The sequence below is a fragment of the Taudactylus pleione genome, unplaced genomic scaffold (genome assembly GCF_031769625.1).
Source record: "Taudactylus pleione unplaced genomic scaffold, aTauple2 ptg000066l, whole genome shotgun sequence".
NCBI classification, from domain to species: Eukaryota; Metazoa; Chordata; class Amphibia; order Anura; family Myobatrachidae; genus Taudactylus; species Taudactylus pleione.
Genome location: NW_028284468.1, coordinates 20,830,652 through 20,857,286, shown reverse-complemented (window position 1 = coordinate 20,857,286; position 26,635 = coordinate 20,830,652).

Below are 26,635 nucleotides of genomic sequence, written 5' to 3'. Positions count from 1 at the left end.
CTGTAGTTGTTTTCTATGCAGTACTTTGCCTCAATGACTAGTCAATGTTCATTGCTTAGATAATTTTGTTATTGTCAATTAACTAAGCTTTGTCCATATCCCATATAGCCTAAGGCAGTGAGGCATAGCTCTTAAAGAAACATAGCAACACTCTTACGCAGCTCTGTAAAACAATAGGACACTGAAAACATTGATTCAAAATTCTAGTTTTGCAACATTGATTATCACATGTAAACCAAGATTTAATAGAACATTGTATTGAAGGTTATATTTAAAGTGGACAGCCCTTGCGGCATTGTAAGTAGATGGACCTTAAATTCAATGTATTATTATTATTTATATAACTCCACTAATTATAAAGCACTGTAAAGAGAATATTTGTAATTCAGATCATTCCCTCTCCCATTAAGATCACAGTATGAATTTCCTCAAACACAAACATGTACATGCCAACACTAGGGTATTTGTACGCTATATCTAATATATATATGTATATATTAGATATAGTGTACAGATACCCTAGTTTGAGAAAAACAATATGAAATATAGACTTATAAATTCAGTAAACTGGTAAACTGAACACAGGAAGGTAGGTGCAAAATAAGTAAATGTGACGAAAAACTATACAACAATACAATATTTTTCTGTGTTTATTACACCAGTGTATTATGAAAAACATACTGAAAATTAGAGGGAACTTTTGTCAGTTAGCTCAAAATAGAATATAATAGGATAACTATAGACATTAAAAAAGAAGTAAGTACAGTAACAAAAACAAATAAAATTAAAATGACTACCCTTACAAATAAAAAGTATTAGTAACTTTGGGAAAATTTATCTGGGCAAGGAATCTCTAATATACATATATGTTTACATTATCCATACTTGTTGATTATTATGGTGAAAAATAAAAATTTTCCCTATGATTTTGTTTTGGTAATTGTTATACTTAACACAATGATTCTTAGTTAGCAAGATGCAGAGGTGCAAATCTGTGTACAAAAGCATCCACCTCCAAAAAACATAGAGACGCCCACTGCAGCCATCACACACAGGAACGCAGCTGTGTACACTGCCGCAGTCCACACTCAGGTTCACCGATTTTGCTGTCTTGAGTAGCCCCATGGTTAAAGTGAGTCGCTGTAGCCACAAACAGTGCATACGTGATCTCAGCCTCCTGAAGCTACCTGCCCCTAAAATGGCCCAACCAGGCCTGCGTTTTTACGGCTACTCCCCATCACCACCCCCTAATGCTGGCTTACTGTGAATCACTCTGTGATCTCCGGAGAGCTGTAGGCGGGATCGCAGAGGGAACTTCGAGCATGCTCATTGAGATGCAAGCGCAATCTTCCAATAATCGCTCAACAGTTTAAATATCGGAACTACTTCCATATCTGAATCAGATCCCCTCTGAGGAAATCCCGATGGGAAGAAACACGTCAGTGTATCACATCAACGGCTTTTGAATACCACTGTGAGACTCACTGCCCAACAATTTCAACTTGTTTGGCTATTTAGCCATTATTTCAAGCCTCGGGGCAGCAGAGAGGCAGAGTGACCATTGTCCCACAGGGCCTTATCATCGCATCAACACACCATTGCCAGTTACTACCAGCTCAATCCGGCACCACGTTGGTCTGACTGCGCATTGCGGGGAAGATCAAACCGAGCTGCAGAGTGGAGAGTGACCGCTGCAACAGAGCTAGCGGAGCCCGGAATCTGTTGCCTACTGCCGTAGGTCACCACAGATGCTACCCAGGCTGCACATTATGGGGAGTCACGACCCGGGACTGAGTACAAGTGAGAGGTCCCCACCGCAAGGCAGTTGGAGCCTGGAGGTTACTGGTGCCAGTTTCAAATCAATAGTATATGGGACACTTTCATTCTAAGGACTTATATTGTCTGCAATTTATAGCGAGTTACTGCTATCCCATTGATTATCCATCATTAGAAATTGCTGGTAATTGCACAAACAGGATCAATAGGAGGAACATTTATGTTTATCAAGTTTGTCCAGAAAATGCACAAAAAGAGTCATTGCTTTTGGAATCCTTTGTGCCTGGATCAATCCAATTACATACAGTATTATAAGAGAACACTAAAGCTGGCCACACACATAGCGATATTTTAGCCGATCTGGCCAATTCTGACACATTGGAACGACAGATCGTGTAAAATATGGCCAAATTGAGAGTAAATCGTGAGTCCCCACTCACGATCACGATGCGATGCACGTCCCAGCTGGTCGCACATCACATCGTCAGATCTGCCGTGCAGTAGGGCAGATCTGACAAACTGGGACACAATGCACTGGAAAAAAAAAAAAAGTTAAGATGCAAGTTAGATCTTAAGTCAGATTGGATGCTTTTTACTCCAAATCATGTGTAGGACTGCCAGAGGAGAGTTCAGGGGAAATCGCACACATCGTAGGATCGTGTGCAGATCGCTATGTGTGTGGGCGCCTTTAGCATGTTTCTGGGAAGCTAAATATCAGTGTCCTAAGTAAACAGCATTTAATTGTTAGCTGATACATAGTTTCTGTGGTGTTTTAAATAACCCATGATTTTTGGTACAGTGTTATTATTGACTGTTATTTTTAGTGCATTGTACATTTTTTATGTGTGTTGCATTGGCCAATGATGTGTGTTGTCTATGAAATGTATTTTATTATTTTTAGTAATTAAAAACGTATTATTATTTTCTGACATAGCCGATTCAGTTTATATACTTTCTTATATAGCATTTATCAAATTGCAGGTGTCCCACAGCGCTGTTATTATTTTCTGTTTCATATCTGAATCAGGCCTAATGTACCCAGAGCTTTCGTGCTCCATTTACATACACATTTCATCTTTGCAAAGTTTTTATTTCAAGCACTATGGACCTCATTCAGAGCCGGTCGCACAGAGCGTGCGGTCGGTCTGAATGAGGGGAGGACCTCTTGAATTTTCAAGACATCCTCCTTTGCGGTGGTAAGGCTGTGGGTTAACACCCACAGCTTTACGACCGCCTAAGGTGATGGTCGCGATGGTCAAGACCATCGTGACCATCGGGGCTTACGACGAGACCCTAGGGTAGGGTCTCCCTTGTCGTAAGCCCCGGAGAGCTTTCGGCTCTGTCTGAGCCGGAAGCTCTCCACTGACATCACTAGTGATGTCAGTGGGGCCGCCCCCAAATGGTAAGCGTTCCCATGGGAACACCCCCGTTTGGGCTGCCACCCCCCGGCCCGCCTTCCAAACGGGGCGAGCTGTCAATCAACATCGACAACTCGCCCCCTTTGGATCGAGACCCGCTGTTGGTCGTAGCGGGTCTCACGCATGCGCACAACGGCGCCGGCGTGCGCATGCTCTGTGGGGGGCCATCGACCCGGTCCGAGCGCATCGGCCGGGGTCTGAATGACCCCCAATGTCCTTCCATATCCTGCATTTGCCTTACCTATTAGCCAGCCCAGCTCTGTCACTTCTAAAACTTCATTCCAGATGTGGCCCTTACATTTTTAACCTGTGTCCATTAACACGTTACATTATTTAGCAAATGAGTTAACAGTTCTATGTGCTTTAATTGTATCAAAAATGTCACTATTTGTGCTCATCCACCGCTTGCATACAAAGAAGCACCATCGGTCAGTCATCGCTTTCACCATCGATCTTCTAAGCTACCCTATGGCTGCACAGAAAGTCGGTTGGAAGAAAGCTGCCGGAGACATTGCAACTGCATACACAGGACCTTATTCCGTTTTGGATGGAATTGCAAGCAAGCAGCTTTGCAAATCTGTCCCTGCAATTATGGTAATGCAGCAGAAGGCATCACACCTCCTGATGCATTACTTATCCAAGCTGTAATATCCAACGCAGTATCGGATAATTTGCTCTGACATCAGCCAGCTACGTGACCCATGGGTACATGCAAGCTGGCCGACGCAGTTACAACAAAGAGGCCATGAAATCTCTCTTAGCCAATGGAGATCCTGGCCTCTTCCCACCCACCCAACGGCGGTGACACGCCTCTGTTTCTGGAAACAGAGGCCATCGCCACCCACTCCCTGCCCAAAACAGCAGCAGACTGTCAAACATTGACAATCTGCTGCCTCTCTGTGTGCGTTCACGCAGGACCCATACTGCACATGTGCAGAATGGGTCAGGCACCTGCGCAGATTCCCACCACCAGGAATTTGCGTTCACCAGTGCACATACGTGCACTGCTGAATAAGGCCCACAGTTACTGGCCAAGACATGCCACAAACTGCTCCCAACACGCCTGCGAGTACAAATTCTCACTGCGACCGCCATCGGAATTCAATAGTGGTGCATGCACAGTGCAACCAGATACATGTGCAGTACAAAAAATAACCCAACTCCTCAAAAATCTGCATTATGTCCATCTCTGAATCAGACCCTAAGGTGTATATTTACTAAAGTGAGAGTTTTTAGAAGTGGAGATGTTGCCATTTACAGCCAATCAGATTCTAGCTATTATCTTCTAGAAGGTGCTAGTTAAATGTTAAGCAGAATCTGATTGGTTGCTATGGGCACGATCTCCACTTCTAAAAATTCTCACTTTAGTAAATATATCCCTACGTGAAGGTTTTTGAGACGTGCTTTATAGGCCTGATTCTGCGCACCTTGGCAAAGCCATGTTGCACTGTAGGTGAAGCAGATTCAAAATGTTCAGAGAGTTTGATTTGGGAAGGGCCTGTCCAAACTCAAATCTAAATGACAGTAAAAAAATAAAGCTGCTTAGCATTTGTCAGCTACAGTACCTGTAAGGGCAGGCAGAATTTATCCTGCATACAAAAAAAATAAATGTATTTGCACCTGTTGCATTGCAACATTGTTTGTCCAGATGCAGTTACTGTACTTACTCTTTTTTGCTTTACTTCTCTCTCAGAATCAGTCCCTGTATGCTGTCACCAGGTATTAATCTTAGTGGATATATGACTAATAACACCCTAGTAAAAATTCCTAACCTTGTTTAATGAAGTAAGCTGGAATTATGAAGATGTTTCCCATTGAGTAAGAGGGAGACCATCTTGTGTAGACTACAAGACCCTCCCCCTCTATTCTCAGATATGCTGGTGGCACTGCATGACCTGAATGTGTTGTCTGGAGGAGATCACATGGTGTGGAGGAGATCCTATAAAGCTGCTCCAAGAAAACCATAACACCAAGTTAATTTTTTCTCTGATTTTTGAATGACTGATCTCTACCAACCTCACCAACTTTAAATAAGTGCTGGGGCTACAGAAAAAAATTTGTAGGGTAGAAAAGGATTAATAATTTATAAAGCAGGATAGAACTGGATAGTGCTGCAGGTGAATGGTCCTGGACCTCCCCTTTACTGCTTCAAAGCTTCCCCTTCATATGTAACATTGTAGTCTAGTGCAACAAAATGGCCTCTGCTTCTTGTCGATATACATTAGGATGTTATAGGCTCTCTGTAGTATTTTTCAATGAAGTAACTGAGAAAAGGCTTACTTTTATTAAGAAAAAAGTTGTCTTCAGATATGGAACAACTCCGAACTAGATTTAATTGAAATAAAACTTTAAATATTTACACACATACAATACTTTTCTACTCTCCCAGAACAGCCGAGAGGCTTCTGAAAATTGAGTGGCACTCTCAGCCGCCCAGAACATTGGGCAAGTCTCCCGGAGCTGGTCACTAATCGCCAGCAGCCACCCACTTACTAAGTGAAGGAGTAGTACGGACGAAATTCAATCATGACATTGCAGTCCCGCCCCATACTTCACAATACCGGTAATGGAGGCATTGTGTAGTGGGGGATGGAGCAATGATGATGCAATCGCTTCATCATGCCCAACAGTCCACCCACTTTGCCGTGACATGCCCCCCCCACTGAGCCAACATGGCTGCTCCTTCCAGAGGGAGCAACCAGTAAGCAGGCAAGTATGACATAGACACACATACACGTACACACAGTTATACTCCTAATTTTGTATTCTAAAATGAGCAAGAAGACTGACAGAACCACAGTGGTATGGTTTACATAAGCTTTCTTTGCATAATTACATTAGCACAATTTCTTTCTATAAATATTCTCTATTGTCAATAATAATTTTGACAGTTTTACAACATTAAAAACAAAAAACAGCACAATTTACTGTATTACCATGATATGATGTGACTTTGTACTTGCCTCAAATGTGTTTCAGCTCACTGTTTGATAAATATATCTGACTGTAACTAGACTAATAGCAGTGGAAGCAAGAACTTTCAATTCACTAACCCTAGTCTCTAGATAAATATGGCTAATGTCTATTAAGCACGCAGAAAACCATAGACAATAAAGTTCTCGATCATTACACTCTACCAGATGTATAGTTTAAAGCAAGACTACATATGTCACAGTGACAAAATCACTGAATCAAATCAGCTAAAATTTACAGCATTACATTGAAAGAATTGGCTCCATTATATGGAAAGTCATCTTTTTTAAAGAAGACTTACTGGTCATTTTATAGTTTAATTAAGGTGCTCTTTACTTAATTAGAAATTTAAAAAAGCAAAACTCATATGTTATTTACTTACCTTGCAAAAATGTGTCAATGCATTTTTTTCTACTCAATCTCCAATTGTGTATAAACCTCCTTACTTATTCTCAAATGAGTATATATATACACAGTATATATATATATATATATATATATATATATATATATTTTTTTTTTTTAATAAAAATATATGTCCGGTTATGCATTTGAACACCCCTGCACTGATTGGGATGAAACCAATTTGAGGTGGTCCAGTTGGATCCTGGACAGGTTTTAGTGGGGTTAGGGTTCCAGTTGGACCTTCCATTGGTGTACGCTGGGCAGAACTTGACCCGGTGATGCTGGGCAGAACTTTGACCCGGGGAGAATGTTCTGGGCCTTCCACTGGATAGATCTGGATGAAAACTTCACAGAGGGGTGGCAATTGATCTGGGATGCCTAATGGAGTGGTTGGGGTCACAGTCAGACCTCACAGCAGGGTGCGCCAGGCAGAACTTTAACCCAGAGAGCATGTTCGGACCAGGGGAGCATGTTCTGAGCCTTCAACTGGATGGATTTGGATGAAAACATCACAGAGTGGTAACATTGGATCCCAGAAGACATACTAGGTGGTTGAGGTCCCGGTTGGACCTCCTGTTGGTGTACACTGGGCAGAACTTTGACCCTGGGAGTCTGTTCTGGGCCTTTCACTGGATGGATTTAGATGAAAACTTCACAGAGGGGTGGCAATTGGTCTGGGATGTTTAATGGAGTGGTTGGGGTCCCGTTCAGATCTCAAGGCGGAGTGCGCTGGGCAGAACTTTGACTCAGGGAGCCTGTTCTGGGCTGTCCACTGGATGGACGACATCACATAATAAAACTTAATCACTTTAAGATACAGCCCTGCACCGATTGTGATGAAACCAATGTGAGGTGGTCCAGTTGGATCCTGGCCAGGTTTTAGAAGGGTTAGGGTTCCAGTCGAACCTCCCATTGGTGTACGCTGGGCAGAACTTTCACCAGGGTAGCCTGTTCTGAGCCTTCCACTGGATGGATTTGGATGAAAACTTTACAGAGGGGATGCAATTGGTCTGGGATGCCTAATGGAGTGGTTGAGGTCCCTGGTCAGACCTCACGGCAGAGTGCACTGGGCAGAACTTTGACACAAGTAGCATGTTTTTGGGCCTTCCACTGGATGGATAATGTGTGTGCATGATGTGATCTTACCAGCCAATAATTCAACATTTTAGTATAATAAAACAATTTGTTGCATTGATGTTGTTTTCCTTGCAGAATCCCAAGCCAGTCCGCCAAAAACATACTGTAATTGCAATATTGTAGAGAAGCATGTCAGTGTATAATCATAGCATAATACAATGTCACACCATGTGTTTACTACAAAAACATTGCCTTCGTAATACAATTTGTACATAAATGTGATTATATAAAAATAAAAAGGAATGATTTTCTGGATAATTCCTGATGAAGTCCATATACTGTAGAAAGGACAAAAATTTTGAGGCCACTGCTAAAGATCCCAATCCTCTCTGTGTGAAATAATCCTCATCTTCTGTGATTCCAGCCTGTTACCATTCATTGTCATTATCCAGATAAGCATTACTATTTCTTTTTAAATGTACATACATTATATTTCATTGTATAAATTATTTGAATATACTGTACTTCAACATATATCTGTTATTCTGTGTTTTCTATAAGTGTCAGAAAAAAACAGAATTGTCCATGGGTTATACCGACAGATGTGCATGTTATTAAACAAATTCCTGTATACTGATTGCTGTGGGTAACCCAAAGGAGTGTGTCTGACATTATATTATACTCTGGTTATTTTATTATTCTGCATTCTCCGTACACTCAATCTGGATATTGAAGAATCCTAAAGATTTATAGAGAAAGTTATCAGTTAAGCTCTAAATACTTGACATTGTAATACACATGTACGTTTATTTGTATAAGATTAACTGAAGTAAAGCTGGGCACACACTGGCCGATATATTGGCCGATCAATTGATCGGCCGATATATCGTGCCCCCGTCGGCCAGTGTGTACAGACGATATGTCTGTGAACAATGTCATTCACTGACATATGGCATTGGCTGTGCTGCACAGCCAATGAACAGATATGTCTGCAGACATAACTGTCCATCGGCAAGTGTGTACGGGTGATCAGCTGATCGCCCGTACACAGGTGTGCAGAGAGAGGGGGAGCAGCGAGCGAGTACTACTTACCCGACTCCGGCACAGCTCCCCATTCACAGGAGCCCAGCACACATTGCTGTGTGCTGGGCTGCACTGAGAGACTGTCCGAGGCCGCTAAAGCAGCAGCCCGAACAGTCTCCTATGAAAAAGGGGGGGGCGATCACGCTGATCAAGCCTCCCATTGGCTGTGCGCCGGGCTGAGGGGTACACAGCGCCCCCCTCCCCAGCACCGCAAATGTTTTTGTTTTTTTGTGTTTTTCTTGAAGGGGGCATAGCCACGCATGCCACGATTAGGCCACACCCCCTACACGCCCCCAAGCCGCCGGGACCCGCTGCAGCACAGATGATGGTCGTTTAGTGTGTACGAACGACCATCATCTGCATATATATCTGCAGATCACTCGATCTGCAGATATATCTTTCTGGTGTGTACCCACCTTAAGTAGTGCTGGTAAAAAACAAAAAAACAAAGAACAAAAGCAAACTCCTATTGGGGCTTTTTATGAGAAGTCAAATACATTTATATAGACTTGCAACACTTAAGGGGCCTACACATGGTACAATTTGCAAATGATCCAAATTCGTTTTCAATCTCCCTTGAACTCTCCCTGGCAGCTCCAGTGAACGATGTGCAGCAAAAAATGCACGATGTACACCAGATCTATTGTGCACGATCTAATGATTTGCATATTCATTAAATCGTGTGCGATAGCAGAGAGATGTATGCATGGATCAGGGAGATCCATGATACATGCATCTGTTTGTAAAAAAAAAAAACACAGATGCACAGACGGGATCAGTGAAACCCGTCTATGCTGCTGTGTTTAAAAAAAATTAAAACCTGTGTAAAATTTAAAAAAAAGAATGGTATGAGGAGGTTCTCCAAATACCACCATGTGGGGGAGGCTTGCTGGGACCTGTAGTTCCACAGCAAAAAGACAAAGGCCCTCATTCAGAGCCGTACGCTATTTGCGGTTGTTCGTTTAAAAACAAGGGGTGGCTATTCAAATGATCCGTACGCACATTGCAGTCTGTTCACACCTCTAAGTCTGAACGAGCGAGCAAAACATACGCTCGTTTATTTGTTAAAAACGCCCCCTGGCCGCACGCATCCTACGTCATGTCCGCTATTTATTAGATTAATCGAGTACATCGACCAGCGTATGAACTGCTCGCTATTCTTGTGGTTGGTGTTTGCTACCACAAATTTGCGTGCAGTTCGGGCTATAAAATAACCCAGTGACGTGGTCAATGACGCTGCTGTTTTAAATATACACACCCATAAAACGCCCGTTTTGACCTTTAAGCACGCTGCGTTCGGATCTCCACTCCCCCATTTTCAAACACCTTCCCCTGTTACCACCCACATACGCCTCATTCTGTCACTCAAAATAGCAGGCACTCGCTATATAGCGTACAAAGGATTTTCGGCCGCACTGACTGGTTCGCGCATGCGTACTAAAAAGCGTACGCATGCGCAGATGTGCAAACATCGCTCGGAACGAGCGTACTGTTGTTAACGTGCGGCTCTGAATGAGGGCCAATATTTTTAACTCTCTACTTGTACCACACTATAAACTATCAACCCAGCATACACTGCTCCATGGGTGCTGGGGATAGCCCTTGGGTATCAGCCTAGGCCTGGGGTGCCCTGGAAAGGGGGACTCCTTTATTGGGGGGGTCCTCAGCTCCCCAGGGATCCCTGGCCTGGGCTGAATAGCAGTCAGGAGTAATACTGTGGCATTACCCCCCACTAGAAAAAGTTCAGTGCTGGTTCTGGAATTTACAGGGGAACCTGTATTTCCAGAACCAGGACCAGCAGTGCTGGTTGCGCTAAATACAGGGGATCCCTACATCGTTTGTCCCTGTTCTGAATAGCCCGGTGCTGGTTGTGCTTAAATATAGGGGACCCCTACATCGTTTGTCCTCTGTATGTAGAAAACCAGCACTGGGCGACTAAAAGCCCAGGGCTAGTTGTTCTTTTCATGGTGGGGCACGCCGTCTTTTTCAAGGTTTAATTTTTTTTAACACAGAAGCACAGACGGCTGTCACTCATACCATCTATTCTTCTGTGTCAATGACACACAGATGCATGTAGCACGGATCTCCCTGATCCGTCCCTGCATCTGTGTCATTGACACACAGATGCATGTAGCATGGATATCCCTGATCCATGCTACATGCATCTGTGTCAGCGATCACATCGTTCAGTGTGCATACACACGGAACAATTTGTGGCATATTGTGAACAATGGGTCAAGATCTTTCTGCATGTTGGAAAGATTAACGACCATGATGAACGACCCGGGGGAGCTTGCATCGGATTGTGATCATCCCGACACATGGCACTTTTTAAAAGATTGGTTGTTTCAATTGATCAAAAACGCCCAAATCGTGTAAAAGATCGTACCGTGTGTGGGGGCCTTTAGTGAGCAGCTGTCCGAAGCCGTAGCTAGACATTTTATCACCCTGCGAGAGTAAGAGCAAGTCTAGGGGAGCAGAAGAACCTAGCACTGACTCTGGAAATATTTTATAAAAATACACATACTGTATGTCTTATAAAATGGATAATGTATTTAATACAGTATTAATAAAAAGTCCACATTTATTTAATCTTGCTAAAAAGAAATTAGGACATTCAGCACACTGGAATGTTCCATGACAATGATATAGTTGTTAATGACAATGATTTGCTAGTGCTATTGTAAGCTGCACAAGCATAATGACAGCACTATTCCATCTGGTGGGAATCTTCTTTTTCAATTTCTGAAAAGACAAAATGTTCATAATCTGAAGTGTAAGTATGTTAAGGATTATATAAAGTTAGAGTACAGTTTTCCTGCCAGTAAAACAAAGTCCCCATATAGGAACATAAGTTATAAATTATTAATAAACAATCATTTAAAAAAGTAAAATGAAAGTAAGAAAAACTGGCTAACCAAAATTAGCCAGTCGTTTATTTATCTATTTACATTTCACTTAGAAACAAGTGCAAATAGAAATAAGACTTTTGTATAGGCCATAGAATTGTTGACACCAATTTTATGTTCTGTGCACTTAGTTGAATTGTGCATTATTGTTTGAGCCTGTGGATCCCTGTTTTATAGGTTATTCAATGTCTGTGGTGGTTATAGGCAGATTACAACACATTCTTCATTCATTGCACAAAACAAGACTGAGATCAGCATCTTCTCAAAGGGTTTCAGCATCTGACATAAATCCACCCAATTGTTTGCCATAAAACTAATGATGTCAGTGTTAGAGATGAGCAGGTCCGGTTCTCAGAGAACTGGACCCACCCGAACATACTTGACATAGTAGGATCCGAGTCAGGCTCAGGTTTTCCCACCTGACTCGTAATCCAAAATGAAGCAAAACATCATCCTCCCACTGTTTTGGATTGTATATAAGTGATCGGCACCATTTCCTTGCTCAGTCCCATCCAGGGAAGGCTTGTTCATCAGGGCTGTTCTGTGTCCATCCAGTGGCTGCTGTGTCTTTCAGGGGCTGCTGTGTCCATCCAGGGCAGGGACTGCTGTGTCTATCAAGGGATTGCTGTGTCCATCCAGGGACAGGGGCTGCTGTGTCCATCCAGGGGTTGCTGTGTCCATCCAGGGACAGGGGCTGCTGTGTCCATCCAGGGGTTGCTGTGTCCATCCAGGGGCTGCTGGCTGTGTTCATCCAGGGGCTCTGCTGTGTCCATCCAGGGGCTCTGCTGTGTCCGTCCAGCGGCTCTGCTCCAGTCTAAAAAAAAAAGTTAAAAATATAAGTAAAAAAAACCCCTCTTTTTTGTGTGCTGTACCTCAGTGTAATATTCATACAAGTATTACAACGCTGTAGGTGATACCACAGTGTAATATTCATACAAGTATTATGACGCTGCCAGCCATACCACAGTGTAATATTCATACAAGTATTGTGACGCTGCAGGCTGTACCTCAGTGTATCCATATAAATACTGTGATGCTGCAGGCTGTACCCCAGTGTATCCATACAAGTACTGTGACGCTGCTGGCCATACCCCAGTGTATCCATATAAGCACTGTGACACTGCAGGCCGTACCCCAGTGCATGTTTCTGTACCCCAGTGTATCCATATAAGCACTGTGCATTTGTGATATGTGTTTGTGCTAGTGCTTTGATGCTTACTTTTTTTTTGTTTCATACTATATTTATTTCAGCTAAAATCACAAATAGGTATACATGCAAAATACTCTTACGCCATTTTTCAACCTTGATTTGTAGAAACTAACCTGATGGGCAGAGCCAGACCTAGCCAATTTGGTGCCTTAGGCAAAATTTTGACTGGTGCCCCCTAGCAGATAATCCCACCACTGGAATGGTATTCAAATACCACTTCCGGAAGGCCGACAGGAGGCGATCCCGACGTGATCAGGTAAGTGTACTAACCCTCCCCTGCCCCCCCCTAACCCACCCCTAGTGGTGCCTAAACCTAACCCCCATGGGGTTGCCTAACCCTAAGTCCCCCCCAGTGGTGCCTAACCCTAACCCCCCCTCCCGACACCTTAAACTTAAGTCTCCCGGGGGAATCCTAACAATAACCTCCCCCAGAGGTTCCTAACCCTAACCCCACTCCCCGCATGCTAACACTAGCACTGCCGAGGGGTGCCTAACCCTAAGTCCCCCCAGGGGTGCCTAACTCTAACCACCCCCATCCCTGGCTTACCTGCATACTCATATGGTGTCCGGACGTTCGGGCTTCCGGTGGTCGGGATGCCGACGCCAGTATCCTGATGGCATTCTGACTAAGGGGCAGGGGCAAACGCATGATTTTTAAAGGGGGGTTTCCAAAAGGTTGATTTAAAAAAAATTAATAGATATACACATACAAATATATATGTAGTTGCTATCTATCCACATACATATATACATACGTCGGCGCCAATTTCTCACTCGGCTGTGGACAGTGAAGAGGGAGGGTGGGAGTTAGGGCTGGCTGGGCTGTGTAGTGTAGTGTAGTGTAGTGTAGTGCAGAGTAGTGTTGTGCTGTGCTGTGCTGCGCTGTGCTGCTGTTGTCCATAGGGGCTGTGTCCACTACTTCAAAGTCCATAGGGGCTGGCTGTGTTGTGCTGTGCTCCTGTTGTTAATAGGGGCTGTGTCCACTACTTCAAAGTCCATAGGGGCTGGCTGGACTGTGTTGTGCAGTCAGTTCTCCATAGGGGCTGTGTCCACTCCAAAGTCCTGTTCAGTGTCCCAGTCCTAAAGGGGTGCTGTAGTGTTGTCCAGGGGGTGCTCTGTCCATCAGGGGTGCTCCCCCCAAGTGCTAAAAAAATAATATTTTTTCTGTGTTTGTGAATTGTGTGCGCAGTAGCCGCACGTGCATCAACAAAGTAGTGCCAAGCGTGCACCTGTGTCATAAGTAAAGGGCCGGCTGGCTTGACCGTTAAAGGGTGCTGTAACCCCCAAAGTACACTCCAGTCCAAACCAAAAAAATATATATTTTCTGTTTGTGAATTGTGTGCGCAGTAGCCGCACATGCATCAACAAAGTAGTGCCATGCGTGCGCCTGTGTAATAAGTAAAGGGCCAGCTGGCTTGACCGTAAAAGGGTGCTGTAACCCACAAAGTACACTCCAGTACAAACCAAAAATAAAAATATTTTCTGTGTTTGTGAATTGTGTGCGCAGTAGCCGCACGTGCATCAACAAAGTAGTGCCAAGCGTGCGCCTGTGTCATAAGTAAAGGGCCGGCTGGCTTGATCGTTAAAGGGTGCTGTAACCCCCAAAGTACACTCCAGTCCAAACCAAAAAAAAAAAATTTTCTGTGTTTGTGAACTGTGTGCGCAGTAGCCGCACGTGCATCAACAAAGTAGTGCCAAGCGTGCGCCTGTGTCATAAGTAAAGGGCCGGCTGGCTTGACCATTAAAGGGTGCTGTAACCCCCAAAGTACACTCCAGTCCAAACCAAAAAAAAAATATTTTCTGTGTTTGTGAATTGTGTGCGCAGTAGCCGCACGTGCATCAACAAAGTAGTGCCAAGCGTGCGCCTGTGTCATAAGTAAAGGGCCGGCTGGCTTGACCGTTAAAGGGTGCTGTAACCCCCAAAGTACACTCCAGTCCAAACCAAAAAAAAAAATATTTTCTGTGTTTGTGAATTGTGTGCGCAGTAGCCGCATGTGCATCAACAAAGTAGTGCCAAGCGTGCGCCTGTGTCATAAGTAAAGGGCCGGCTGGCTTGACCGTTAAAGGGTGCTGTAACCCCCAAAGTACACTCCAAACCAAAAAAATATATATTTTCTGTGTTTGTGAATTGTGTGCGCAGTAGCCGCACGTGCATCAACAAAGTAGTGGCAAGCGTGCGCCAGTGTCATAAGTAAAGGGCCGGCTGGCTTGACCGTTAAAGGGTGCTGTAAACCCCAAAGTACACTCCAGTCCAAACCAAAAAAAAAAATATTTTCTGTGTTTGTGAATTGTGTGCGCAGTAACCGCACGTGCATCAACAAAGTAGTGCCAAGCGTGCGCCTGTGTCATAAGTAAAGGGCCAGCTGGCTTGACCGTTAAAGGGTGCTGTAACCCCCAAAGTACACTCCAGTCCAAACCAAAAAAAAAAATATTTTCTGTGTTTGTGAATTGTGTGCGCAGTAGCCGCACGTGCATCAACAAAGTAGTGCCAAGCGTGCGCCTGTGTCATAAGTAAAGGGCCGGCTGGCTTGACCGTTAAAGGGTGCTGTAACCCCCAAAGTACACTCCAGTCCAAACCAAAAAAAAAAATATTTTCTGTGTTTGTGAATTGTGTGCGCAGTAGCCGCACGTGCATCAACAAAGTAGTGCCAAGCGTGCGCCTGTGTCATAAGTAAAGGGCCAGCTGGCTTGACCGTTAAAGGGTGCTGTAACCCCCAAAGTACACTCCAGTCCAAACCAAAAAAAAAAATATTTTCTGTGTTTGTGAATTGTGTGCGCAGTAGCCGCACGTGTATCAACAAAGTAGTGCCAAGCTTGCGCCTGTGTCATAAGTAAAGGGCTGGCTGGCTTGACCGTTAAAGGGTGCTGTAACCACCAAAATACACTCCAAACCAAAAAAATATATATTTTCTGTGTTTGTGAATTGTGTGCGCAGTAGCCGCACGTACATCAACAAAGTAGTGCCAAGCGTGCGCCTGTTTCATAAGTAAAGGGCCGGCTGGCTTGACCGTTAAAGGGTGCTGTAACCCCCAAAGTACACTCCAAACCAAAAAATATATATTTTCTGTGTTTGTGAATTGTGTGCGCAGTAGCCGCACGTGCATCAACAAAGGAGCAGCGCCAAGCGTGCGCCTGTGTCCCATAAGTAAAGAGCCGGCTGGCTCATATCGTAAAGGCTGGTGTAACCCACAAAGTGCACTACTCTCCAGCAAAAATAAAAAAATATTTTCTGTGTTTAGCCGCACGTATATATCAAATCGATATAACATAAATGGAGGACCAAACTTTCTCCGATAAAAATAAAATAGAGAAAGATCAAGAACCACTTCCTCCTAGTGCTGAAGCTGCTGCCCCTAGTCATGACATAGACGATAACATGCCATCAACGTCGTCTGCCAAGGCCGATGCCCAATGTCATAATAGAGGGCACATACAAACCCAAATGACAAAGTTCAGGAAAATGACCTTGAAAAAAACATTTAAATCAGCTGAAGAGAAACGTAAACTTGCCAATATGCCATTTACGACACGGAGTGGCAAGGAACGGCTAAGGTCGATCCCTAGTATGTTCATGACTAGTGGTTCAGCTTCACATGACGATGGAAGCCCTCCTCCCACTAAAAAAATCAAAAGAGTTAAGCTGGCAAAAGCACAGCGAAGAACTGTGCTTTCTAAGAACATATCACAAATCCCCAAGGAGAGTCCAAGTGTGGTGGTGGTTGCAATGCCTGACCTTCCCAGCACTGGACGGGAAGAGGTGGCGCTTTCCACCATTTGCACGCCCCCTGCAAGTGCTGAAAGGAGCACCCACAGTCCACTTGCTGATATGCAAATTGAAGATGTCACTGTTGAAGTACAACAGGATGAGGATACTGGTGTAGCTGGGAGGAAGTTGGCGAGGAGGATTCTGATGGTGATGTGGTTTGTTTAAATCAGGCTCCGGGGGAGACAGTTGTTGTCCGTGGGATGAAAAAGCCCATCACGGTCATGCCTGGGCAGAAGACCAAACATTCCACCTCTTTGGTCTGGCAATATTTCTATCCAAATCCGGACAACAACTGTCTTGCCATATGTACCTTATGTAAAGGTGGAATAAGTAGGGGTAGGGACGTTAACCACCTAGGAACATCCTCCCTTATACGGCACCTGCAGCGCGTTCATAATAAGTTACTGTCAAGTTCAGAAACTTTGGCTAAGACCGTAAGCAGTCCAGGGACACCTAAATCCCGTTGTCCTGTTGTATCCAAGCGCCTGCAAACCACACCGTCAACTCCCTCCTCGTCAATTTCCTCCTTAGTCAGGATTGGAAGTAGTCCTGCAGGCCATGTCACTGGCATGACTGACTCTCCTATCCCGGATTCCTCCGGAGGATCCTGCATTGCTACGCCTCCTGCTGCCGCTGCTGCTGTTGCTGCTGCTGGGAGTCGTTCATCATCCCAGAGAGGAAGTAGGAACACCACTACTTTTACTAAACAATTGACCCTCCAACAGTCCTTAGCGAGGAGGATGAAGTACGACAGCAGTCATCCTGAAGCAAAACGTATAACTGAGGCCTTGACTGCTATGTTGGTGTTAGACGTGCGTCCGGTATCCGCCATTAGTGCAGTGGGATTTAGATAATTGATGGAGGTAGTGTGTCCCCGGTTCCAAATCCCGTCTAGATTCCACTTCACTAGGCAGGCAATACCGAGACTGTACAGAAACGTCAGAAAAAGTGTCCTCAGTGTCCTGAAAAATGCCGTTGTACCCAATGTCCACTTAACCACGGACATGTGGACAAGTGGAACAGGGCAGACTAAGGACTATATGACTGTGACAGCCCACTGGGTAGATGTATCACCTTACGCAGCAACAGCAGCAGCGTCACCAGTCGCAGCATCTCAGAAACACCAGCTCGTTCCAAGGCAGGCTACACTGTGTATGACCGGTTTCAGTAAGAGGCACACCGCCGACAGCCTCTTAGAGAAACTGAGGGAAATCATCGCCCAGTGGCTTACCCCACTTAGACTCTCCTGGGGATTTGTGATATCTGACAATGCCACCAATATTCTGCGGGCATTACATCTGGGCAAATTCCAGCACGTCCCATGTTTTGCTCACACAATAAACTAGGTGGTGCAGAATTTTCTGAAAAGCGACAGGGGCGTGCAGGAGATGCTTTGGGTGGCCCGAAAAATTTCTGGCCACTTTCACTATTCAGCGACTGCGTGCCGAAGACTGGAGTGCCAGCAAACACTCTTGAACCTGCCCCGCCATCACCTGAAGCAAGAGGTTGTGACGCAGTGGATCTCAACCCTCTATATGCTTCAGAGGATGGAGGAGCAGCAAAAGGCCATTCAAGCCTATACATCCACCTATGACATAGGCAAAGGAGGGGGTATGCACCTGACTCAAGCATAGTGGAGAATGATTTCCGTGTTGTGCAAGGTTCTCCAGCCCTTCGAACTTTCCACACGTGAAGTAAGTTCAGACACTGCCAGCTTGAGTCAGGTCATTCCCCTCATCAGTCTTTTGCAGAAGCAGCTGGAGAAAGTGAAGGAGGAGCTAAGACGGGGCAATTCCGCTCAGCATGTGGGACTTGTGGATGAAGCCCTTCATTCGCTTTGCCAGGATTCCAGGGTGGTCAATCTGTTGAAATCAGACCTCTACATTTTGGCCACCGTGCTCGATCCTAGGTTTAAAGCCTATGTGGTGTCTCTCTTTCCGGCTGACACAAGCCTGCAGAGGTGCAAAGACCTGCTGGTGAACACACTGTCAGCTGAAGCGGAACGTGACACGTCAACAGCTCCTTCTTCATTTTCTCCCGCAACTGGGGCTGCCAGGAAAAAACTTAGGTATCCTAAGCAACCAGCTGGCAGCGATGCAGGGCAGGCAGGACCAAGTTTGGACATCTTGTCCGGACTGAAGGACCTGGCAACAATTTCTGACATGTCTACTGTCACTGCATATGATACTGTCACCATTGACAGAATGGTGGAGGATTACAACGGTGACAGCATCCAAGTAGGCATGTCAGACAGTCCATACCTGTACTGGCAGGAAAAAGAGGCAATTTGGAGTCCCCTGTACAAACTGGCTCTATTTTACCTGAGTTGCGCCCCCTCCAGTGTGTACTCCGAAAGAGTGTTTAGTGCAGCCGGGAACCTTGTCAGCGAAAGGCGTAGGAGGTTGCTTCCACAAAATGTGGAGAAGATGATGTTCATCAAAATGAATTATCAGCTCTTCCAGGGAGACCAGCCTCCAGAACGTACAGAGCGACCTGTGGTGGTGGATTCAAGTGGGGACGAGTTAATACTTTGTGAGGATGAGGATGTACACACTGAAGAGGGTGAGGAATCGGTGGATGAGGAGGATGAGGATGACATCTTGCCTCCGTAGAGCCAGTTTGTGCAGGGACAGATTAATTGCCAGCTTGTTTTGTGGGGGCCCAAAAGAACCAATCATTTCAGCCACAGTCATGTGGCAGACCCTGGCGCTGAAATTATTGGTTTGTTAAAGTGTGCATATCCTGTTTATACAACATAAGGGTGGGTGGGAGGGCCCAAGGACAATTCCATCTTGCACCTCTTTTTTTTCTTTGCATTATGTACAGTTTGGGGTCTAGTTTTTCAAACTGCCATCCTGTCTGCCACTGCAGTATCACGCCTAGATGGGTCACGTGTTTGTGCCGCCCACTCGTGTCGCTTAGCATAGTCATCCAGCTACCTCGGTGCAACCTTTTGGACATAAAAACACTATTGTGAGGTGTGAGGTGTGAAATGAGTGGAAATTAAGGTTATTGAGGTTAATAATAGCATAGGAGCAGAAAAACCTACAAATTCTGTGATTTTAGCTGTTTTTATGCTTTTTTTAAAAAAAATACAGATCCAAAACACAAAATCCAGAACCCAAAACACGGAAGGGTGGTTTTGGCAAAACCAATCCAGATCCAAAACATGAAGAAAGATCCAGATCCAAAACCAAAACACAAAACACGAAAAGTGGCTGGTGCACACCCCTAATATATATATATATATATTAGTGGTGTACACCGGCCACATTTTGTGTTTGGTTTTGGATCTGGATCTTTCTTTGTGTTTTGGATCTGGATTGGTTTTGCCAAAACCACCCGTCCGTGTTTTGGGTTCTGGGTTTTGTGTTTTGGATCTGTATTTTTTTTTAAAAAAGCATAAAAACAGCTAAAAATCACATAATTTGGGGTTTTTTCTGCTCCTATGCTATTATTAACCTCAATAATATTAATCTCCACTCATTTCCAGTCTATTCTGATCACCTCACACCTCACAATAGTGTTTTTATGTCCAAAAGGTTGCACCGAGGTAGCTGGATGACTATGCTAAGCGACACGAGTGGGCGGCACAAACACATGGCCCATCTAGGAGTGACACTGCAGTGGCAGACAGGATGGCAGTTTGAAAAACTAGGCCCCAAACAGTACATAATTCAAAGAAAAAAAAGAGGTGCAAGATGTAATTGTCCTTGGGCCCTCCCACCCACCCTTATATTGTATAAACAGGACATGCACACTTTAACAAACCAATAATTTCAGCGCCAGGGTCTGCCACACGACTGTGGTTGAAATGATTGGTTTGTTTGGGCCCCCACAAAACAAGCTGGCAATTAATTTGTCCCTGCACAAACTGGCTCTACGGAAGCAAGATGTCATCCTCATCCTCCTCATCCACCGATTCTTCAGCCTCTTGAGTGTTGTGTACATCCTCATCCTCACAGAGTATTAATTAATCCCCGCTGGAATCCACCTCCACAGGTCCCTCTGTATGTTCTGGAGGCTGGTCTCCCTGGAAGAGTTGATAATTCATTTTTATGAAAATCATCTTCTCCACATTTTGTGGAAGCAACCTCCTACTCCTTTCGCTGACAAGGTTCCCGGCTGCACTAAGCACTCTTTCGGGGTACACACTGGAGGAGGGGCAACTCAGGTAAAATAGAGCCAGTTTGTACAGGGGCCTCAAAATTGCCTCTTTTTCCTGCCAGTACAGGTACAGACTGTCTGACATCCCTACTTGGATGCTGTCACCAATGTAATCCTCCACCATTCTGTCAGTGGTGACAGTTTCATATGCAGTGACAGTAGACATGTCAGAAATTGTTGGCACGTCCTTCAGTCCGGACCAGATGGCTAAACCAGCCCTTGACTTATGACACAGCCTCACGCTTGGCGCTGCTACTGTGTTGATGCACGTGCGGCTACAGCGCACACAAGTCACAAACAGAAAAAAAAATGTTTTTTATTTTTTGGAGCACTTTGGGGTTACACCACCCTTGAACAGACGAGCCAGCTGGCCCTTGATTTATGACACAGGCGACACTTGGCGCTGCTACTTAGTTGATGCACGTGCCGCTACAGCGCACACAATTCACAACACAGAAAAGAAGAATTTTTTATTTTTGTTGGAGCGCACTTTGGGGGTTACACCACCCTTTAACAGACTTATGGGACACAGGCGCACGCTTGGCGCTGCTCCTTTGTTGATGCACATGCTGCTACTGCGCATACATTTAAAACACACAAACACAGAAAAAAAGAAGAGTTGTTTATTTTTTGTGGAGCGCACTTTGGGGGTTACACCACCCTTTAACAGACTTATGACACAGGCACACGCTTGGCGCTGCTCCTTTGTTGATGGACGTGTGGCTACAGTGCACACAATTCACAACACAGAAAAGAAGAATTTTTTATTTTTGTTGGAGTGCACTTTGGGGTTACACCACCCTTTAAGAGATGAGCCAGCCGGCCCTTTACTTATGGGACACAGACGCATGCTTGGCGCTGCTCCTTTGTTGATGCACGTGCAGCCACACTGCACACAATTGACAAACAAAGAAAAAAATATTATATTTTGTTTGGAGTGCAATTTGGGGGTTACACCACCCTTTAACGGTCAAGCCAGCTGGCCCTTGATTTATGACACAGGCGCACGCTTGGTGCTACAGTAGTTTGTTGATGCACGTGCGGCTACAGCGCACACAATTCACAAACACAGATAAAAAAGAATTGTTTATTTTTTGTGGAGCACATTTTGGGGTTTACACCAGCCTTTAACAGACTTATGACACAGGGCAAAGCTTGGTGCTGCTCCTTTGTTGATGGACATGCGGCTACAGCGCACACAATTCACAACACAGAAAAGAAGAATTTTTTATTTTTGTTGGAGTGCACTTTGGGGTTACACCACCCTTTAAGAGATGAGCCGGCCGGCCCTTTTCTTATGGGACACAGGCGCATGCTTGGCGCTGCTCCTTTGTTGATACACATGCTGCTACAGCGCACACAATTCACAAACACAGAAAAAAATATTTTTTTATTTGTTTGGAGTGCACTTTGGGGGATATACCACCCTTTAACAGATGAGCCAGCCGGCCCTTTACTTATGACACAGGCGCATGCTTGGCACTACTTTGTTGATGCATGTGCGGCTACTGCACACACAATTCACAAACAGAGAAAAAAAATATAGATTTTTTTTTTGGAGTGCACTTTGGGGGAGCACCCCTGATGGACAGATCACCCCCTGGACAACACTACAGCACCCCTTTAGCCTTTATGGACACTGCACAACACAGTCCAGCCAGCCCCTATAGCCTTTGGAGTGGACACAGCCCCTATGGACAACTGACTGCACAACACAGCCCAGCCAGCCCCTATGACAGCAGCACAACACAGCCCAGCCAGCCCATATGGACAACAGCAGCACAACACAGCCCAGTCAGCCCCTATGGACTGAGTGGACACAGCCCCTATGGACAACAGCAGCACAACACAGCCCAGCCAGCCCTAGCTCCCACCCTCCCTCTTCACTGTCCACAACTGGAGTGAGAAATGGTGCTGACGCGGGGACCTTTTATAGGATCCAAAACCCACGAGATCCGGAAGGCAGGATGATGATGTTTTGCCTCAATTTCAGTTCCGAGTCAGGTGGGAAAACCCGAGCCGGACTCGGTTCCCGGCTTGGATCGGGGGGCTTCCGACCATGGCATTTTTATAACAGCAGGTGCCTTACCTTAGGAAGCGCAGTCAGACCCATGTTACTTTAGTGGGAGGAGTAGAAGCATCTCCCCAGGTCCCAGGCTTGTCTTTATCTCCAATAAGCTGCCGGCCTGCCGCGCATGGGCGGTTGCTCTGAACACAGCGCGGCTGCTCTGCATCTGACCACAACCTGTCTGGCAGGCAGAGTCCATTCAGCTAAACCGCGGCCAGATAAGTAATAACCACCATGATGTATTGGCGAAGGGGGGGTTTCTAAGTACTCAGAACCCCCTGCGTGCGCTACTGTGGGCAGATGCGAGTCAGTCACATTACCAGTCTTGACATCCACTGCGCTGCCCGATCGGAGAGCTCTGATCATGGCAGCGCATTGGCAGATAGGGAGGGTAGCAGCGAGGTAGATGGGGGCAGCGGCAGAGCCCTGAAATGCCCCTAGGGCATTCCAGTCGCCCCTAGGCACTTGCTCATAATGCATATGCCTAGGGCGGCTCTGCTGATGGGCTTGGCTTTCCTTGAACATAACAGTCATGTTTGGTGAAATGCAACTCAAGCACCAAAAGGAGAGGCTATTTTGTAATGGTATCTGGAGGTGTTCTCCCTCCTCCCCTCCCAGCCTTCCCTTACATAATCCCAGAAGCACAGTGATAAGAGATGTTTAGCACCAGACTTTTAAATCCCTCTGCCCCCTTCCTGTTAAGAGTTTCTGTTTTGTGTGCTGCCACATTAATAATTCATCCACCCGTTCAAGAATCAAAATGGGCAGATGCAACACCTTCAATACTCCCGTCGGTGGGAGGGCCCAAGGACAATTCCATCTTGCACCTCTTTTCTTTGCATTATGTGCTGTTTGGGACATTGCCTGACATTTTATTTTTATAGTTTATTAAACTGCCATCATGTCTGCCACTGCTGTGTGAAAAATGTTTCATAGATGTCCTAGATTTTTTTAAACTGCCATGCTTTTGTGCCTCTGCTCTGATGTTTACTTTTTTTTCTTAGTTTCATTCTGCATTTATTTCAACTAAAATCACAAATAGATATACTTGCAAAATACTCTTATACCATTTTTCATCCTTGATTTGTAGATACCAAACTGGTGGGCTTGGCTTTCCTTGATCATAACAGACATGTTTGGTGAGATGCAACTCAAGCACCAAATGGAGAGACTATTTTGTGATGGTATCTGGAGATGTTCTCCCTCCTCCCCATCCAGCCTTCCCATACATAATCCCAGAAGAACAGTGATTAGAAATTTTTAGCACCAGACTTTAAATCCCTCTGCTTCCTTCCTGTAGCTACTGTAACGCATCCACCTATTCAAGAATCAAAATGGCCAGGTGCAACAGCAGCATTACTTCCGTCGGAGGGAGGGCCCATGGACAATTCCATCTTGCACCTCTTTTCTGTGCATTATGCGCTGTTTGGGGCATTGCTGACTGTCTTTTTGTGTAGATGACAAACATTATTGTTATAGTTTATTAAACTGCCATCCTGTTTGCCACTGCAGTGCCATTCTTTTTCCTAGATGTATCATGTTGGAAATTGAACTGCCACCGCTGCTGAAATCTTCAACATTCAGTTGCTGAATGCCAAAAATGTCCATAATTTTTCATGGCCACAGACAGCATCTCCTGCATGGCCCTTTCATTTAAAAAAAAATGCAGAACCACCAAATAGCTCAACTAAGGCAAGGTCTGATATGAATGATTAAAATATTTTTTATAAATGCCTCCCCTACTCCCTCATAAATTTGCTTTGGAATCCAAAACTTAAATTAAATAAACTACAATCAACCCTTCCTTTCCCTGGCTTCAATTACATACATACTCCAACTCCCTAAGGCCTCTTGATTAATAAAAACATGTGTTTCCTGATGTGCCACAATGAATGTTGAACTGCCACAGTCGCTGAAATCTTCGGTTGCTGAATGCTGAAAATGTCGAGAAATGTTTATAGAAAAAGAGGGCATTTCCTGTATGCCCCTTTAATTGAAAAAAATATTCTGAACCACCAAGTTGATTTGTGCGCAAAACATTATTCTGGACCAAGCAGGGTCAAGTATGTCGAAACCAAATAATTGGGTAAGACAGAATCTGTTTGGCAATCAGGAAAACCTGCACGACGCCATCTTGTGAATGGCAGCAAGACTCCATTTTAGAAAAGAAAGCTTACACAAGCGCCATTTTGTCAAAATACATAGTACACAAACCACAGTGCAAAGTTGCTAAAAGTAGCACGAACAGCTTTTTAACAATCTTCCCCAAACACATACCGACAGTGTTCAGAATACATAAAATAACTTTCCAACACATTAAAATCACCACAGACTTATTTTTGAGCAATAGCAAAGCAGTGGTGTTTTCCCTGCATACACATTTAAAAGCAATGGTCCTGCAGCGTAAAAGGAATTATTATTATATGGTTTAGTCACAGTACCCACGTGTAAAGAAATGAATGTTTTCTGTAACTATGGCATAGTAAATGATAAATGGACAGTGTTTGGTGCCGTACTGATCCGTTCTGTTCCCACAGCGTTCCGGTGACATCAATATGAAGATCAGAACATGCGGCTATGAAATATGAATGTTAGAGAGAATAACTACTTGAAAAGTTGTATGCCATAGCAGCTTAGATTTGCATGCGGGGGAGAAAGGGGGATGCAAAGGGAGGTTGGAGACCTTTTGTATCCATTTGAAATTGTCCAATAAATGCCCTGTAACAAATTTCTAACCCTTATCAAAGGACAATGACATTGTGTAGGCTTGTTTACATTTTCGTCCAAAGGACTGGTTATTCCAGTCTAATCAATAGAGATGGCTGACTGAGACTAGAATCTAATTAGCAGTAGTTTCAGATAACCAAAAGGATATTCCCTTTCTGATGACCTCACAGGTGAAAGGGGGTGGGAACATGGCATGCACATTTTGGACACACTCAGAGGCCAGGTCACTTGCAGGAGGGATTTTTGGAAGAGAGAGGTTCCCTCTCTCACAAGACAATGGAAAATGGGTCTCAGGTCCCCTGTGCAATATTTAGCCTATTTGGGTGTCTTTAGCTATTTTTGGTGTTAACCTGTTATTAGCTTATCTAAGGTTGTGGTTTGTAGTTTGTTAAGGATATTCATGAGTCTGTGTTAGCATACAGTGGATGATATAATGTTATCTAATCTGTACTTTTCATCTACACTGTAGGGTACAATAGTCTGTTATCAGCATGCAGGAAAGGGATTGATTATGGAGTGTTTGTAATATTTGTAATGATTGATGCTGGTTGATATAATTGTTTGAGATCCGCTGGTTAGCTGTGTTAGGGCCTTCCCATGTGCTTGAACAATATCTCTGCTTGGGAGAGATAGGTTTGGTATGTGTTGTATACTCATGAATGTAATCATAGGCTGGTATCAGTGTTATATTATGGAAGTTGAATTAATAACAGCTTTGAATGGTCATAAGTAATTGCCGTATGGAAGATAGTCTGCAGTTTGTTAAAGATGGCTACCTCCATGTGGGGTGAACAAAGGAAATTATAATTCTACCCAGTTATGGTGTTGTATGGGTCAGATAGGTATATTGTAATTATTATAATTGTGATCATTGATGGATGTATGATTTACAGAGTTACAACTTAATGTGGGTTTTCTTCATAATGGAGTTTGTCTGTAGACCATGCGGTTTGGACAATAGGGCAGGTAGCATTCCCAACCCACACACACACACACACACACACACCATCACCAGCCATCTTGGACATGTATTCTCAGCAGACATTGATATCTCTC